The following is a 14,736-nucleotide window of genomic DNA, read 5'->3' as shown; positions in this document are numbered from 1 at the left end:
AATAAATAAATGCAAAAGATGCTAAATGAACACAAAAATACTATAGACTTTACAGCCTGTGAAAGCAGAGTTTAAAAACACCTTAGGCTGAGGGGAGATGGGACTACATTTGGTGACAGTTTTTGTTTGTGTGTGATGGGGAGGGCTTCTTGTTGCTGTTTTGAGTTATGAGTTTAGAGTCTCATATAGCCCAGGCTGGCCTTGATTTTTGGCCCTCCTACCTCTGCTTCTATAGAGCTGGAAGTTGGAGCATCCAGCACTATTCCAGCTGACATGCCATCTTTTCTTTCTCTACCTCCCTCCCTGCCTCCCTCCCTCCCGTTCTCTTTCTTTCTTTGTTTCTTTCAGGCTGAGTCTCAGGCTAGCCCAAAATTTTCTATGGAGCTGAGGAGGAACTTGAGTTTCTTTTTGTTGTTGTTGTTTGTTTGTTTGTTGAGACAGGGTTCCTCTGTGTAGCTTTGGAGCCTATCCTGGCACTCGCTCTGTAGACCAGGCTGGCTCAAACTCACAGAGATCTGCCTGCCTCTGCCTCTGCCTCCTGAGTGCTGGGATTAAAGTCGTGTGCCACCAATGCCCTTCGGGAACTTGAGTTTCTAATTCCTCTTTCCTCCACCTCTTGAGTGCAGGGTTACAAATGTGTGCCATCACATTTGGTTCTCTGAGGCACTAGTGACTGAATCCAGGCTCTCGTGCATGGTAGACGAGGACTCTCCTCATCCACATCCCTTACTTCTCAGCAATCACCACCAGCACCCTCAAGTCCCTTGTTAGTCAGTGTCACATGTTTGACATTCCTTATCTCAATTAACTATCACCCAAATCTCTCTTTTTGATAAACACACACCCAAGAGCAGAAAGTACCTAGAATCCACTGAAGGGTTTTGTATTCCGAGGTTGCCTCAGGCTAAGGATCCAGGAAGGAATCCAGGACTGCTTCATTACTCCTACCCCAGTCCTTCCTTCCCACCTTTTCCCAGACAAGTCTCAAGTCTCTCATTCTAGCAGAGTAAGGCTCTTTCTGGTTTGATCCAAAATTCTGCTTCCAGCTTAGGAATGAAGCTTAGCTAGGGAGGCAGAGGGCTTGCCTACCACACATAAAGCCTCACTGGGGTCCTGAAGAGTAGAAATGAGATGTAGTGCTGGATCCCAGAACCCAGGACCTGGCGTCATAAAAAAATGGAAAAACATAATGTCTTTCCCGCTACACAATGATTTTGAGGCCAACCTGGGCTACATGATACCCTATCTCAATAAAGTAAAGAAGGGGTAAGGGGACAGCTCAATCAGTAATGTGGAGGATTTGAGTTCACACACACACACACACACACACACACACACACACACACACACACACACACTCAACCACACACAAACATGTATACATATTCAACACACTGAGGCTCACACACATACACACAGGCAAGCAGCTGTGTTTCCCATCAGTTGGTGTGCGTAGCAAAAAAAAAAAAAAAAAAAAAAGAAAAAGAAAAAAGAAAAAAGCAGGTGCTCCCATGGGGATCCTAGGTGCTGGGTCACACCTGCTGCAAGTACTAGCCTTGCTCTGGCTCTCAGTGTAGCTCCATCCACAAAGGATGGCCCTGTCTTTTCCCTCTTGTTAGTATTTCATTGCAAGTGTCATCACTTATTTTGAGTAGGGTTGGGGGTTTGACAATTTCTAAAGATCCTGTTGAGGCTGAGTTCTGTGTCCTGCTGGCTGGTGAGATATTGTGACATGATGCTTAAGAGCCTGGCCTGGGTGCTTGAAGCTGTGTATGAACATCAGTGAGCATCCATCTACCTGATTTTCACAGACTGGATGGAAGATGAATTGTGTAAAAGTGCATGCCTATCATACACTCCATGTTCTTTCTCTCTCTCTGTGTTGTATACTCCTGGGATGGAGGGAGTACACACATGCATCAAGGATAAAAGAGGACAGCATAGACCCTGCTTTATCATAATGTTCCTTGTTCCCTTGACACAGGGTCTCTTACTGGAGCTAGGCCAGTAGTCAGCTAAGCCGCAGCAATCCTCTTGTCTCCACCTCCGACCCCAGCAGCAATGGGGTTTTAGGCATACACAGAGCCACACCTGGCTTTTTAACATGAGTACTGCATTTTCACATCAGGTCCTTATTCGTGTGCAGCAAAGGCTCTTGCTCCATAGCCCTTCCCCAGCCCCTTCATGTTATCTTTTAATGCTTTTATACCACAGCCCCCACTTCCTGCTTCTGCTAGTTAATAGTGCATAGTCTTTTCAAGGTGTGTTTTTGTAAGTGTGCACTTGGCTACTTTGGAGCCTCCCTGGTAGAGAAGGGAGTGGCAGAAAGGATGGGACTCTGTCTTCTTCAACACAAAGCAAAACAAAACAAAGGCAGTGTGGTTCTCCTCCCAGGTGGGGCTTTTTGAGGGTGCTTGTTGACACTCTAGAAGAGTAAGAGGTTGCCACCTGCCTGAGTCACTCACCTCCCAACTTGGAAACTCCCTTCCAGGCTAAGGGGTGGCAGAGGATGCCAGGCTAAGGGGCATCTGCCTCCTGCCAGGTCCATGTCCCAAGTCTAGGGGGATGGAACCAAAGAAGACTACATTTCTGGGTTTAACAGTGAAATCCATCCATGCATGTAACCCACATCTGGGCATCGCCAACATTTCTCAGATGCTAGTGTGTGCTGAGCCTCTGTCTTTATCATATTCATCCTCACAAACACCTGACGGGGAGGTTCAATCATCCTCACTTTTGTTTTCAGAAAGGAACCTGGGGTTTAGAGACCACTGGGTAGTAAGAGGCTGGGTTGGGGCCTGTGCTTCTGTAAGAAAGTGAGAAAGGGGTGGGGGTAACTCTCAGTAGATTGCCTAGCGTGCTGGAAGCCCTATGTTCTTTCTCCTGCTCTACATAAACTAGGCAGTAGTGTGCATGTCTGCAATCCCAGAACATGGGAGGTGGGGGCAGGAAGATCAGGAGTTTAAGGGGGTCAACCTACCTAGCAAGTTTGAGGCCAGGGAAGGAGAGACAGGGATCCATTCTGACACTGTGGAGACAACACAGCACTGTGGATAGAAAGCAAACAGGACCTGGAACCAAGGCCCTGGGTTCTGGTTTTGGTTGTGTCAGTGGGCGTATCCTTGAGCAATGCTGAGGTTCAAAGTGGCTCTGATGGTGCAGTGCCCTGGAATGAAACCTAAGACTTACAAGGATATATGAGTGGAACTGATAAGGAAGTTCTGGGTGTGGTTGTGCAAAGTTATCATCTCACTTGAAGCTCAGGCAGGAGAATGTAGAGGTCTAGACCAGTTTGGGACTACATGGTGAGACCCCAGCTGCCCACCTCAAGAGAATCATCTACTTGCAGGAGTCAGTTTTCTCCTTCCACATTGTAGGGCCCAGGGATTGAAGTCAGGTCCTCAGGATAATCAGCAAGCACCTTTATCAAACTCTGACCCTTCTCACTGGCTCCTGTGTGTTCTATTGGTGGTGATGATGGTAGGGTTTTTTGTTTGTTTGTTTCCAGACGAGGTTTTACCGGATGGCTGTGTCTGGCCTTGAAATCACGTGTAGACCATGCTGGCCTCAAATCCCAAGCACAGGGATTAAAGGCTACGTAGGAATTATGGACATTTGTGGGAATGAAACCACTCAACTTTCTGAGGTCAAACATCTTATGAAACAGTATGCAATCGGAATGGAAATCATTGGAGACTTCGATTTAAAGGAAAATCAGTGGTGGATAGAGGCAGGAGTGAAGAGATAGGACAAGATTTAGGAAGTGAACATTCCTGGAAGAGGTGAATTGGGAAGCACAGGGAAAGAGTTAAAGAGACACAGACCTTTGGGGAATTGATACATGGAACAAAGGACCACCTAGTTCTCCCTGCAGCCTCCCCTGAGGGTGATTGTGCAAAGTTACCATCTTTGGGGTGCCTGGTCTTTCTCCCATCAGAGTCAAGGTACATGCATGCTTCTTTCCATAAGAAATAGGACCTAGAATGTTGTTTTGGAAACCTGACAGCTCCTTGGAGGTAACTGAGACATGGGTGACACAAAGCCTGAAAGGAAGGGTCCTTGGAAAAGATATACTTAAGTAGGTGCCTGTTCAGTCTCCACTGATAGATCTCTCTTTATGTAAAATGGGGGCGTGTATGAACTAGTCCTCTAGATTCTCGTCCCCAGTCCAGAAGATGAAGACCTGTCAACAATTCCAGTGACAAATGATGTTTCAGTCTTATTCCTAAAAAGCATATTGTCCTCCATGTTTAAAGAGCTGTCCTTTATTCCAAGGTCAAGGCTTTCTACCTTTCAGAATCGTGTATGTTCATGTCTATGGGGCCCCCTACCCCTTTCTTTCTAGTGGTGACATGAGACCTCGTCTCATATATCGGAGGCTGGCCTTGAACACAGGATCCTCCGGTCCTGCAGCTGGGAACTAGAACAGACCGGGCTCTTGTTTTGCTACAGATGCTTATAGGCCTCCGGTGGGACCGGGTTGGACCTGGGAGGTAGGCTCAGTGCCCTGAGGTCCCCCTAGGCGAACTGTTCCACCCAGTGGAGTCGCTGCGGCTGTTTACATCGCAGGCCCCACCCCCGGCGCCCAGCGCGCGGCGCCATTGGATGGATGGCCCGTCGGTCTCCGGGGGACTTTCCCAGGGGCGTGCCGTGGCCCCGGCATTTCCTGGTACCGACCGGAGCCTAGGGCAGCTGAGTCTGGCTCGGTGCCCCGAAGCTCTCGTCCTAGGGTGAGCGGGGCTGTCGTGGGGATGGGCAGGCGGGAGGAGACCGGGACCTGCGCGGGGCGCGAGAGCTAGTGGCGGGAGTCCCAGAGTCGTGAGGTGTCGGCGTCTCCGACATCAGGCTTCGGAGACTCCCGGCCCGCGGAGCCAGGCGGGCGCGCATGCGCGCCTGGGACCGGCCTGCGGACCCCCAAAGAACAAAGTTTGGGTAGAGGTGTGCAGACATCGTAATGACGAAAATCATCATAGCCTCGCGTATTGGTCGATTTCCAGATAATCTTTTCTTGTTTTGAGACTAGGTCTCACTGTGTATAGGACTGTCTGGTCTGGAATTCGCTATATAGAACAGGATGACCTCGAACTCAGAGACTCTCCTGCTTTATTCTGGGGAGGTTAAAAGGCGTGCAGCCCATTGTAGATCTAAACTTTTAGTGTGAAACTTATCCAGCTGACATTCATTCTAACTTCTTTTAAAAAATCATTTATTATTGTTTGCAGGTTAAGGTTGTGGGCAAATATCTTACCTGAGTCGTTTTTTTTCCTTTCAAACCTTGTGGGTTCCTGCCTGGGTTTGAATTCAGGTGCTCAGGTTCAGTGGCCAGAGTCTTTACTAGTTATCTTGCTAACCATGCTCCATGAATATTAATTTATATCTACACCTCACCAGTGATAAACAAGTCAACTTGCAGATTGTATTTTTTTTTTTTTTTTTTTTTTTTTTGCCTGTATGAGGGTGTCAAATCTGGAACTGGAGTTACAGACAGTTGTGAGCTGTCATGTGGGTGCTGGGAATTGAACCTAGGTCCTTTGTAAGAACAGGTAGTGCTTTTAACCACTGAGCCATCTCTCCAGCCCAGATTGTATTTTTTTTAATTGGTTTTTGAGACAGGGTTTCTTTGTGTAGCCTTGGGTGTCCTGGAACTTGATTTGTAGACCAGGCTGGCTTCGAACTCTCAGAGATCCTCATGCTTCAGCCTCCGAGTGCTGGGATTAAAGACGTGCACCGCCACGCCCAGCTAATTGCAGACTGTAATTAGGAAACTAGTGAGTTGCAAAGTTGGGATTCCAACCCAAATGCACCCCCCCCCCTTATTGAGCTCACTTTGCACAGCTTGGGAGGCTTTGTGTACACAGGTGCTTGGTAGATACAGTGAGTTTCTGGGAATGATTTAGGAGAGCTAGTTTGTTGTTGTGTTGTTGTTGTTTGTTTTTGTTTTTCGAGACAGGGTTTCTCTAGCTTTGGAGGCTGCCCTGGAACTCACTCTGTAGACTAGGCTGGCCTCGAACTCACAGAGATCCACCTGCCTCTCCCTCTCAAGTGCTGGGATTAAAGGCATGCACCACCACCACCCAAGGAGGGATATTTTTTATGCTTTGTGTTGCGTTTTTCCCTGTGGGAAGTTTCTGTGTCTGTGTGTGAAATCATGTGTGTGGAAGTGGTTTGCTGTGCATGTATTCACTGCCCAGCAGTGGGTGGGAATTTGGTGTTGTCAGTGAGGAACTGTTTTGGTAAAAGGGAGGGAGGGACTTTTGTGGATGAAGCAAAAGTCTCAGCAGTAGCCATCCCCACCCCCTTGCTGAATGACATTGTGGGAAATGTGTGGATTCCTGATGCATCATTTTGATTTCACAGTCAGTCAAAGTGGGATTTGATCAGCTCTTACTCATGCTACCAACAATGAGGGGTGTGGTAGAGGGGAATTCAGACTCATGAGTGGACAGTCAGGGGACTCTCAGAATAGTTTTTTTGGTCCTTGACAGAGGATACTCACACTAAGTAGGCTCAGTATCCCTAGCAAATTCTTGTGAAACTAATCCATGTTGATAATTCTAATAACTTTACACTTACAAGATGAGCTTGTAAAAAAACCTTTCTTTTCTTTCTCTCTTTCTTCCTTTCTTTCTCTTTTTGAGAGAGAGTCTTATAGTCTAGGCTGAACTCTTTGAACACTGTAAAGATGACCTTGAACTCCTGGTCCTCTGCTTCTACCTGCTGGGATTACAGTATTCCACTATGCCTGGCTCTCATTTATTCTTTCTAACCATCCTGATAGTGGTTTTCAGGTTTTGTAGTCATCAGTTTTCAGCTTGACTCTCTGTTATTGTTGGGTTTTAGTTTTACATTTGTTTGTTTGTGCTTATATGGAGGTGAACACATGTCAGGGTGCCCATGCCCATGTGGAATTGGTGTTTCCTTCTCCTGTGTGGGTTTTAGGACTTGAACTCAGGTTGTTGGGCTTGGTGGCAAACACCTTTACTCACCGAGCCATCTCGACAGATCTAAACTCTGTTGTTTTGTTTTATTTCATAACAGGGTCTTCATAGCCCAGGCTGTCCTGGAATTCACTTGTAGCAGAGGATGACCTTGAACTTATGATCCTTCTACATCCACTTGAGTGCTGGGATTAGAGGCATGCTCTACAATGCCTGGTTTATGTGGTGTGCTAGGGATTGAACCCAGGGCTTCTTTGTTCATGCTCGGCAAGCACTCTACCAGCTGAGCTACACCCCATCCCCAAGGGCCCTTTCCACTGGCTTGGACTGTTGTCGTGGCTGTATCCTGTGAAAATATTTAGGGGCTAGCCCTTTGTGGGACACATTTAATCTTGTTCCTCTGAGAGCAACAGATGGGAGTGGTCTGCATACTTAAATATGATGATCATGTTGTCCCCTCCACATGGGTATCCCGTGAGTGTGGGTACAGTATAGCTGGGGGTGGGTGCCTGTCCCTGAATGCCCATAGAAGCTCCCTTGGGGCCCCAGGAAGCCATGGGTCTGACTCATTCCTTCACCCCCAGTGCTGCTGTGTCTCTGGCCCGGATGTCCTGGCTGGGTCAGGCCGACCTGGTTTGAGTATGGTGGTGTCCCCGAGAGGTTGTTTGTCTGCCTCCCTCCACTGGGTCCTGGCTCCCTTCTGTGCCCACTGTGATTTGGTAGGCCATGTTACCTGCTCTTTCCCAGCTCTGTGTGGGCTTAGCTTGCTCTTAAGGCTGAGCCCTCACACCTGCCATCCCAGGGCCCAGAACACAGCTCCCAGCCCTTCCCATGGCTGTTTTTTCCTTATCTGTCCACACTCAGCTCAAATGTCACCTTCTCAGAGGGGGCCTTCCCTGTTCTTCCTATGCAAAACAGCCCCCCTTTCACTTTCTGTCATTACCACTTTTTTTCATTCATTTATCACCATCTAAAATAAGTTTTTTTTGTGAGCAGTATAAGGTGTGGTGGTGCAGGCTTTTGCTCTCTGAGCTCAGGAGGCAGAGAGAGGGCAGATTTCTTGAGTTCAAGACTAGCCTGGTCTACAGAATGAGTTCTGGGATAGATCACTGGAGGGTATGTTTTCTGATGTTCCTCTGAGCTTTCAGCTGGGAGGTGTAAGGGCCTACACCTATGTGTAAGGGCCTGGCTTCACCTTCCAGTGCTGCTCCTGGCTGGGAGCTCTTCCTGATAGCATCAGGAGCCAGTGGGCAGTGAACAAGGCTAACTATCGCAGATATAACTAGGGTGTGAAGCCATTTGGGGGCACCTGATTGGTTAAGAGGGGCTCCCAGAAGGAGGTGACGTTAAGATTAGGCCTGGAAAGATGGTGAAGTACAGAGTAGGGTCAGAATGGACATGGCAGATATGGAGTGAGGCTGTGCTTAGCTGGGGAGTTGTCAGCTGGACTAGGCAAGATCCCCAAAGATCCCAGGCATGGGAGTGTCGGTTGACATTCAGATGGCTGGGCTTTCAGCAAAGCTGGTAGGTGCCAGAGCTGGGCATGAGGCTGGTGCAGTCTCCACCCCACTATGACAGCTCCTGGTGTAGACCAGGTGGATGCTGTAACCCCTTGCTTCCTCACCCAGCTCCAAGGGATGGCATTGTCACCCTGCAGCATGGTGGGAGATCTCTCTGGCTGAGGTTATTGCTGAGGCTGATGGCATCTCAGCCAGAGATGCTGATAGCTGAAGCCACAGGTGGCTTCTGAATAACCCATCTCCAACCCTTTCCTGGCCTGTGTTCTGTGCTCTCTGAATGACTTGTCCTTTGCTCTGTCCCAAATATTGGGGCCTAGGATGTGGCTCAGTTAGTTGAGCACTTACCTACCATGAGTGAAGTCTTTGGTTCCATTCCCAGTCCTGCATAAACCAGGTGTGTTGGTAAACACCCATAATTCCAGCACTCAGATGGTAGTGGCGAGAGAGCCAGAAGTTCAAGATCATTCTTTGCTAATGTTTCCAGTGTGAGGCCAGACCCTGTCTCAAAAATCCAAATGAAATGAGTACTTCAAATGGTGAAAACCCTCCTTGTCCATTGATTGGGTAGTCCTCGTGGGCTCCAGCTGGACCAGGCCTTCTTGTGCCTCCCTGATGATGTCATCTGCATGCCCCTCTGCTCGCTGTCCACCTTGGCCCTCGGGAGGGGTATCCTGTCTCCAGCCACAGGCAGGCCTTGGCAGCCACCAGACCAGCAGGCTGCTGCAGGAAATTAGTTCTCTGTGTTCTTCCCGTGACCTGCACTGGACAGTCACCCCAGTGACTGGAAAGGGTGACTGTTGAGGAGTGGCTGGCTCCTTTCTGATGGCTGTCCCCACAGGGCTGCCTTTCCTCACTGACCTTGTCCCCAGGCTATTGCCTGAGCCCTGAGTTGTGGGACATTTTCTTTGCAGAGCACAAAGGTGGACAGACCAAGGCCTCATCAGCCTTGGCAGGTGAGTGGGGGTGGAGATGAGAAGTCACTGAAGCCAGAGCTGGCCTTTGTAGGCTAGAGGAACCTATAAGTCAGAGGCCTCAGTTTGGTTTTACCTCTTCTATAACTACCCGCTCTAGATCCCTCCACCCTGATCTTTACCTGGCTAGCCCACGCTAACCACCAGTCACTATATTTTTTGAGACAGGCTCTCTCCTCTTGGCCTAGGACTCACCAATTAGGCTAGACTGGCTGGCCCATCACTTCTGGGGATTTACCTGTGTCCACCTTCTCATCTCTGGGCTGACCTTGTATTCATGCTGGAGTTGCTGGTGTGAGCCATCATGCTTGGCTTCTGGCTTTTTAAATTTATTATTACATTTATTTATTGTGTGTCTGTGTGAAGGTCAGAGGACAATTTTTTTGTTTTGTTTTGTTTTTCGAGACAGGGTTTCTCTGTGGCTTTGGAGGGTGTCCTGGAACTAGCTCTTGTAGACCAGGCTGGTCTCAAACTCACAGAAATCCACCTGCCTCTGCCTCCTGAGTGCTGGGATTAAAGTCGTGGGCCACCAACGCCTGACTCAGAGGACAATTTATAAAGGAGTCTGTTCTCTCCTGTCATGGGGCTGAGAGAGAAGTCAGGTTGTCAGTTTAGGGAGCAAGCACCTTTTTAAAAAATATTTTTGCCATTTTTTAAATTGAGCTATACATTTTCCCTACCCCCTTCTCTCCTCCCCTCTCCCCTTCCATCCTCCTCCATGCCTCCCACACTCCCAGTTTACTCAGGAGATCTTGTCTTTGTCCCCTTCCTAGGTGGATCCATGTATGTCTCTCTTAGGATCCTTTTTGTTACCCAGGTTCTCTGGGGTTGTGACCTGTAGCTGGTTGTCCTTTGTTTTACATCTAATACCCACTCACGAGTGAGGACATATTTGTCTTTCTGGGTCTGGGTCACCTCACTCAGGATGGCTTTTACTAGTGTCATTCATTTGCCTGCAAATTTCAAGATATCATTGTTCTTACCGATGAGTAATACTCCATTGTGTAAATGTACCACATTTTCTTTATCCATTCTTTGGTTGAGGGGCATCTAGGTTGATTCCAGGTTCTGGCTATTATGAATAATGCTGCTGTGAACACAGTTGAGCAGGTATTCTTGTGGTGTGAGTGTGCGTCCTTTGGGTATAGGGAACAAGCCCCGTTACCCACTGAGCCATCTCACTAGTCCCCCTCCCCTTTAAATGTGTTCTGGGACTCATGTCGTGTGGCACACACTTTTGTGACTGAGCCCTCTCCCCAGTCCTCTCTTGTGTTTCTTTCAACTTTTATACAAATGTGTGCATCTTGACCAATGTGTAACTTTGCTCTGTATGTTGTAAGATGTGTTCTGAGCCATTCCATTGTAACACAACTTGCATATGAGAGAGAGTTCAAGCCAGACCATTCACTTTCACTGCTGTGTTTTGTTCCCAGAGGCATCTTCATGTGTTGATTTGGTTTCCTCCTTTTGTGGGCTGTTTGCTGCTGTTTGAGATGAGCTTCTGAGGGTCTCTTCATGATTTAGCCTTCCTTTCTCTGGCCCTTTCATAGCTATGGTGACTCCTATTTGGGTTTTACATTAAGGTTTTTTGTTGTTTTGTTTTTTGAGACAGGGTTTCTCTGTGCCTTTGGAGGCTGTCCTGGAATTAGCTCTTGTAGACCAGGCTGATCTCTAACTCACAGAGATCCCCCTGCCTCTGCCTCCCGAATGCTGGGATTAAAGGCTCACATTAAGGTTTACAGACAGCCCGATGGTTCCTACTTTGTTCACACAGCATTTCCCATAGGGAAAACAAAACAACAGATCCTGGGAGGTAGCAGAGCCAGGTTTGAGTCTAAAATTCTCTTCCCATATTTGGTATAAGGAGAGTTCACAAAAACTGTCATCTTCCTCCTGAGAGGGGAGTTACAGGATTGCATAAGCCAGCTGTGGCATTTGGGCCCTGAGAGACAGGCTACTCTGGACACCATCCCTCTTGTCTTAAAGTTGGCCTCTCAGATGATGGTCGAGGCCATCCTGACTCAGTGACACCCCTTGTCACTTCTGCATCCTAGCTGAGGGGAGGAACATGGGTATGGACAGTGGGCCTGGAAGCTAGGCTGCCAACTCAGCCCTCTGGGGCCTACTGGTAACAGGTGGGCTGTGATGTGATGCTGTGATGCTCCACCCTGATTCTCCAGGACTAGCCCTGGGTTAGGCCCTGCCCTCTGGACTTGGTTCTCTGGGAGCAGAGCAGGGATTGTGCTGGGTGTGGGCACCCAAGGCCCTTTCTTGGGCTTGTTCCTGGCCTTGGGTACATACCTGTAGTCTGGATTTTCTCTTTCCCCTTTGTCCTCTGTGTGTAACTACAGTTGAGAGGTGGAGGCTGAAGCCAGACTGGGCTACCGAGACCCTGTCTCAAAGAGAAAACAAAGGAAAGATGGACAAACCCTGCCTAAGGTGAAAGTTGTCCCCTCCCCTCCCCACCAATTGCATAAAGAGCCTAGATTTCCTCTACAAAGAATTAAAGGAAGACTTGAGAAGACAGCAGCCCTCAGCTGGGGCCTTATCTAGGGTTGTCGGTCAGCCAGTCGGTAGTGGTGTTCGACATGTACCTTTCCAACCGTGTGTGTGTGTGTGTGTGTGTGTGTGTGTGTGTGTGTGTGTGTACATGTGCATGTATGTGCCCTGGAAATATTATCTCGTCACACATAATCTGCACTTGACTTTTTATTTCATGGGCATTTTTCTGTGTCATCAGAAAAAGCAGTGAACCCCGTGGGTTTGATTGCTATATAGTGTTCCATATATCAACTGCACCTTGGTTTATTAAGCCCTTTTGATGGCCATTCAGGATATTTTTGCTGCTATGAAGCACATAGCAGTCCTCTTTTAATACAGCCCCTGTGTGGTCTGATGCAGAAATCTCTAGAAGCTATGGTAGAGGTTCACTGGGTGGGTTAAGCTCTGGCACACTAGATAAAGGAAATGGCCTCCAGGTTGCTTCTCTACAGGAGGGCTTGATCCTCCACAGCAAACACAGGGACTAGAGACAGCATTTGCCACCCTTAAGGAGGACAGGCCTGCTTTTTTTTTTTTTTTTTTTTTTTTTTTTTTTTTTTTTTTTTTGATTTCTCGAGACAGGGTTTCTCTGTGTAGCTTTGGCACCTATCCTGGTACAGGCTAGCCTCGAACTCACTGAGATCTGCCTGCCTGTGCCTCCCAAGTGCTGGGACTAAAGGCTTGCACCACCACCACCCAGCTGCTGCACAGTTTTGGTGTTTTGAGTACTGCTCCTGGCCAGTTGTGATTGCCTTGGGCCTGCCATAAGTCAGCATAGACAGTGGGAGCCTAAGGGGAGGGGTGGAGAGCAGGGCCTGCAGTAAGACAGAATAGCATGGTGGGAGTACATGGGGAGGGGTGGAGAGCAGGGTCACTCATCTCCTCAGTCATGAAACAGAAAGTAAAGGGAGAGTGATGCATTCTAGGACCAAGATTTGTGACAAGTGGGGCTTCGGGGGATGTTCCCTGTCTGATTATAACAGATACTTTCGTATGTATATTCCCAACTCTAAGAATCATGTGAATGCCAGGACTCTGTCAACAGATGTACAGTACCTGGAAGGGTGGAAGCCACAGTCCCTGTGTGTCTGATCACGAGGCAATACCTGAAGTTGTGTTCCGTTGCAGGGCCTGCTGCAGCTACTAAGATAGTGGATTGGCAGGTGGTGAGACAATGCCAGGAACAAGACCTAATCAGCTACAAGGGAAGCCCTGAGATTCCAGACCTTTTGGGCTGACTTAGGAGTGACATCTTTCTCCTTACACTTGGGATCCAAGATGTAAAGGCTATCAGAAATAGAATTGGGAACAGTGCAGCCACCATTGTGCCGAGTGCCAAATTCAATCTTGCAGAACCCTGTCTCCTCTGCTACCTTCCAGCCTGAGATGCTAGCCCAGTGACTGCAGGTGAGGACAGACAAGAGATGGAAGCCAGGGACTGGGCTTTTTCTTGTGGGATTCTGCCTCCTTCCTCCCTGTGTGTCCTCAGGCAGATGACTTAACCCTCTGCATCTGCTCCCACATGCTGTCTAGGCAGGTGGATTGACCTCCTTGCTAGAAAGTAGGGCTAAGCATGTTTAGCTCTGGGTGAGGTGATATGTGTAATGGTTCGGCTGGCTACTGATGTATGGTGGTGCTAAACTAGGCATTTCATTTCCTTTTCTCACCCTTCTGAGCACTCCCTGTGTGTGCCATTTTCACCCAGCTGACATTCCAGCTCTGGTGTCAGACAAGTCCTGTGAACTGTGTATCAAGGGGACAGTAGGGACTCCCTCTGTAGTGACTCAGCACAGGAGAGGGAAGAGGGCCCAGGGAGGGATGTGTGTGCTGTGCTAGAGGGACATAGTTCCCAGGTTTGGCTGGAGCATGTCTTGTAGCTGGGCCTGCAAACAGCCATTGGCCCAAGACCTTTGCTCTCTCTCTCTCTTTCCTTCCTCTCTCCCTCCCTTCCCCCTCTCCCCTTCTCCCCCCTCATATATGTGTCCCTGAATAAGCTCATGGGAGACTGTGAGTCCAAGCGAGGGTCCCTCAGGCAGTAGAGGCTAGATCTGGGGAACAATGATAGTCCTGTTAAGGTCAGAAAGGGATGGGTTGTGGAGGTAGTAACCCTGAAATATTAGAACTGGAAAGGTCCTTAGAAAATGTCCAGTCCAGTCAAGCATGATGACACATGCCCGTGACCCAGTACTAGAGAAGTAGAGGCAGGAGAATCAGGAACCCAACGTTGTCCTTGGCTACATAGGAAATTAAGGCTAGCCTTGGCTACATGAGACCTTCTGTCAAAAAAAAAAAAAAAAAAAAAAAGCTAGGTATGGTGGCACATAGCTATATCCCAAGACTCAGAAGGCACAAGGAGGGCTGTGAGTTTGGGGCTAGCTACATAGTAAGATCCTGTCTCAAAAACTAAGAACAGCTGGGGATATATTTAAGCGACAGAGTGCTTGCTTAACATGTGGGTTCCATACTCAGCATCACAGTACATAAATAAATAGCAGCGCTTGGGGAAGGAAAGTGCTTGCGCCATAAACATGAAAGAGACTGAGTTTGATTCCTAGAACCTCCCCCTCCTAGAACAGGTTGGGCATGGGGTTCATATCGGTATTCCCAGTGCTGCAGAGGTGATAGCCAGATCCCTGGGGGCTCATTGGCTGTCCAGACTAGCCAAATCATTCAACCTACAGGTCCCGGTGAGACCCTGCCTCAAAAAAAGAAAGTAGACCGCTCCTGAGGAATGACACATAAGGTTGACCCTTCAGTACACACATA

The 14,736-nt window shown here is 48.4% G+C and overlaps 1 protein-coding gene across 10 annotated transcripts in view; it reads left to right on the top strand.

The window, feature by feature from the left end:
* Tnip1 (TNFAIP3 interacting protein 1) overlaps nt 1–14,736 on the top strand; it is a 52,407-nt gene that overhangs the window by 2,175 nt on the left and 35,496 nt on the right. For 2 of the 10 annotated variants that reach the window (XM_027427476.2, XM_027427470.2), the window contains exons 1-2: nt 4,647–4,730; nt 13,099–13,377. The exons of 5 other annotated variants lie outside the window; for them this stretch is intronic. The gene's annotated coding sequence lies outside the window, so the exon portion shown is untranslated. Of the gene's footprint in view, nt 1–4,594; nt 4,731–13,098; nt 13,378–14,736 lie in introns of those variants that run through there. 3 more of the 10 variants (XM_027427471.2, XM_027427469.2, XM_027427477.2) reach the window with 3 other exon arrangements.

This window comes from Cricetulus griseus, chromosome 7 (genome assembly GCF_003668045.3).
Source record: "Cricetulus griseus strain 17A/GY chromosome 7, alternate assembly CriGri-PICRH-1.0, whole genome shotgun sequence".
NCBI lineage: Eukaryota > Metazoa > Chordata > Mammalia > Rodentia > Cricetidae > Cricetulus > Cricetulus griseus.
Note: the sequence above shows the minus strand (reverse complement) of the source record. Positions and strands in the feature narration are given on the sequence as shown.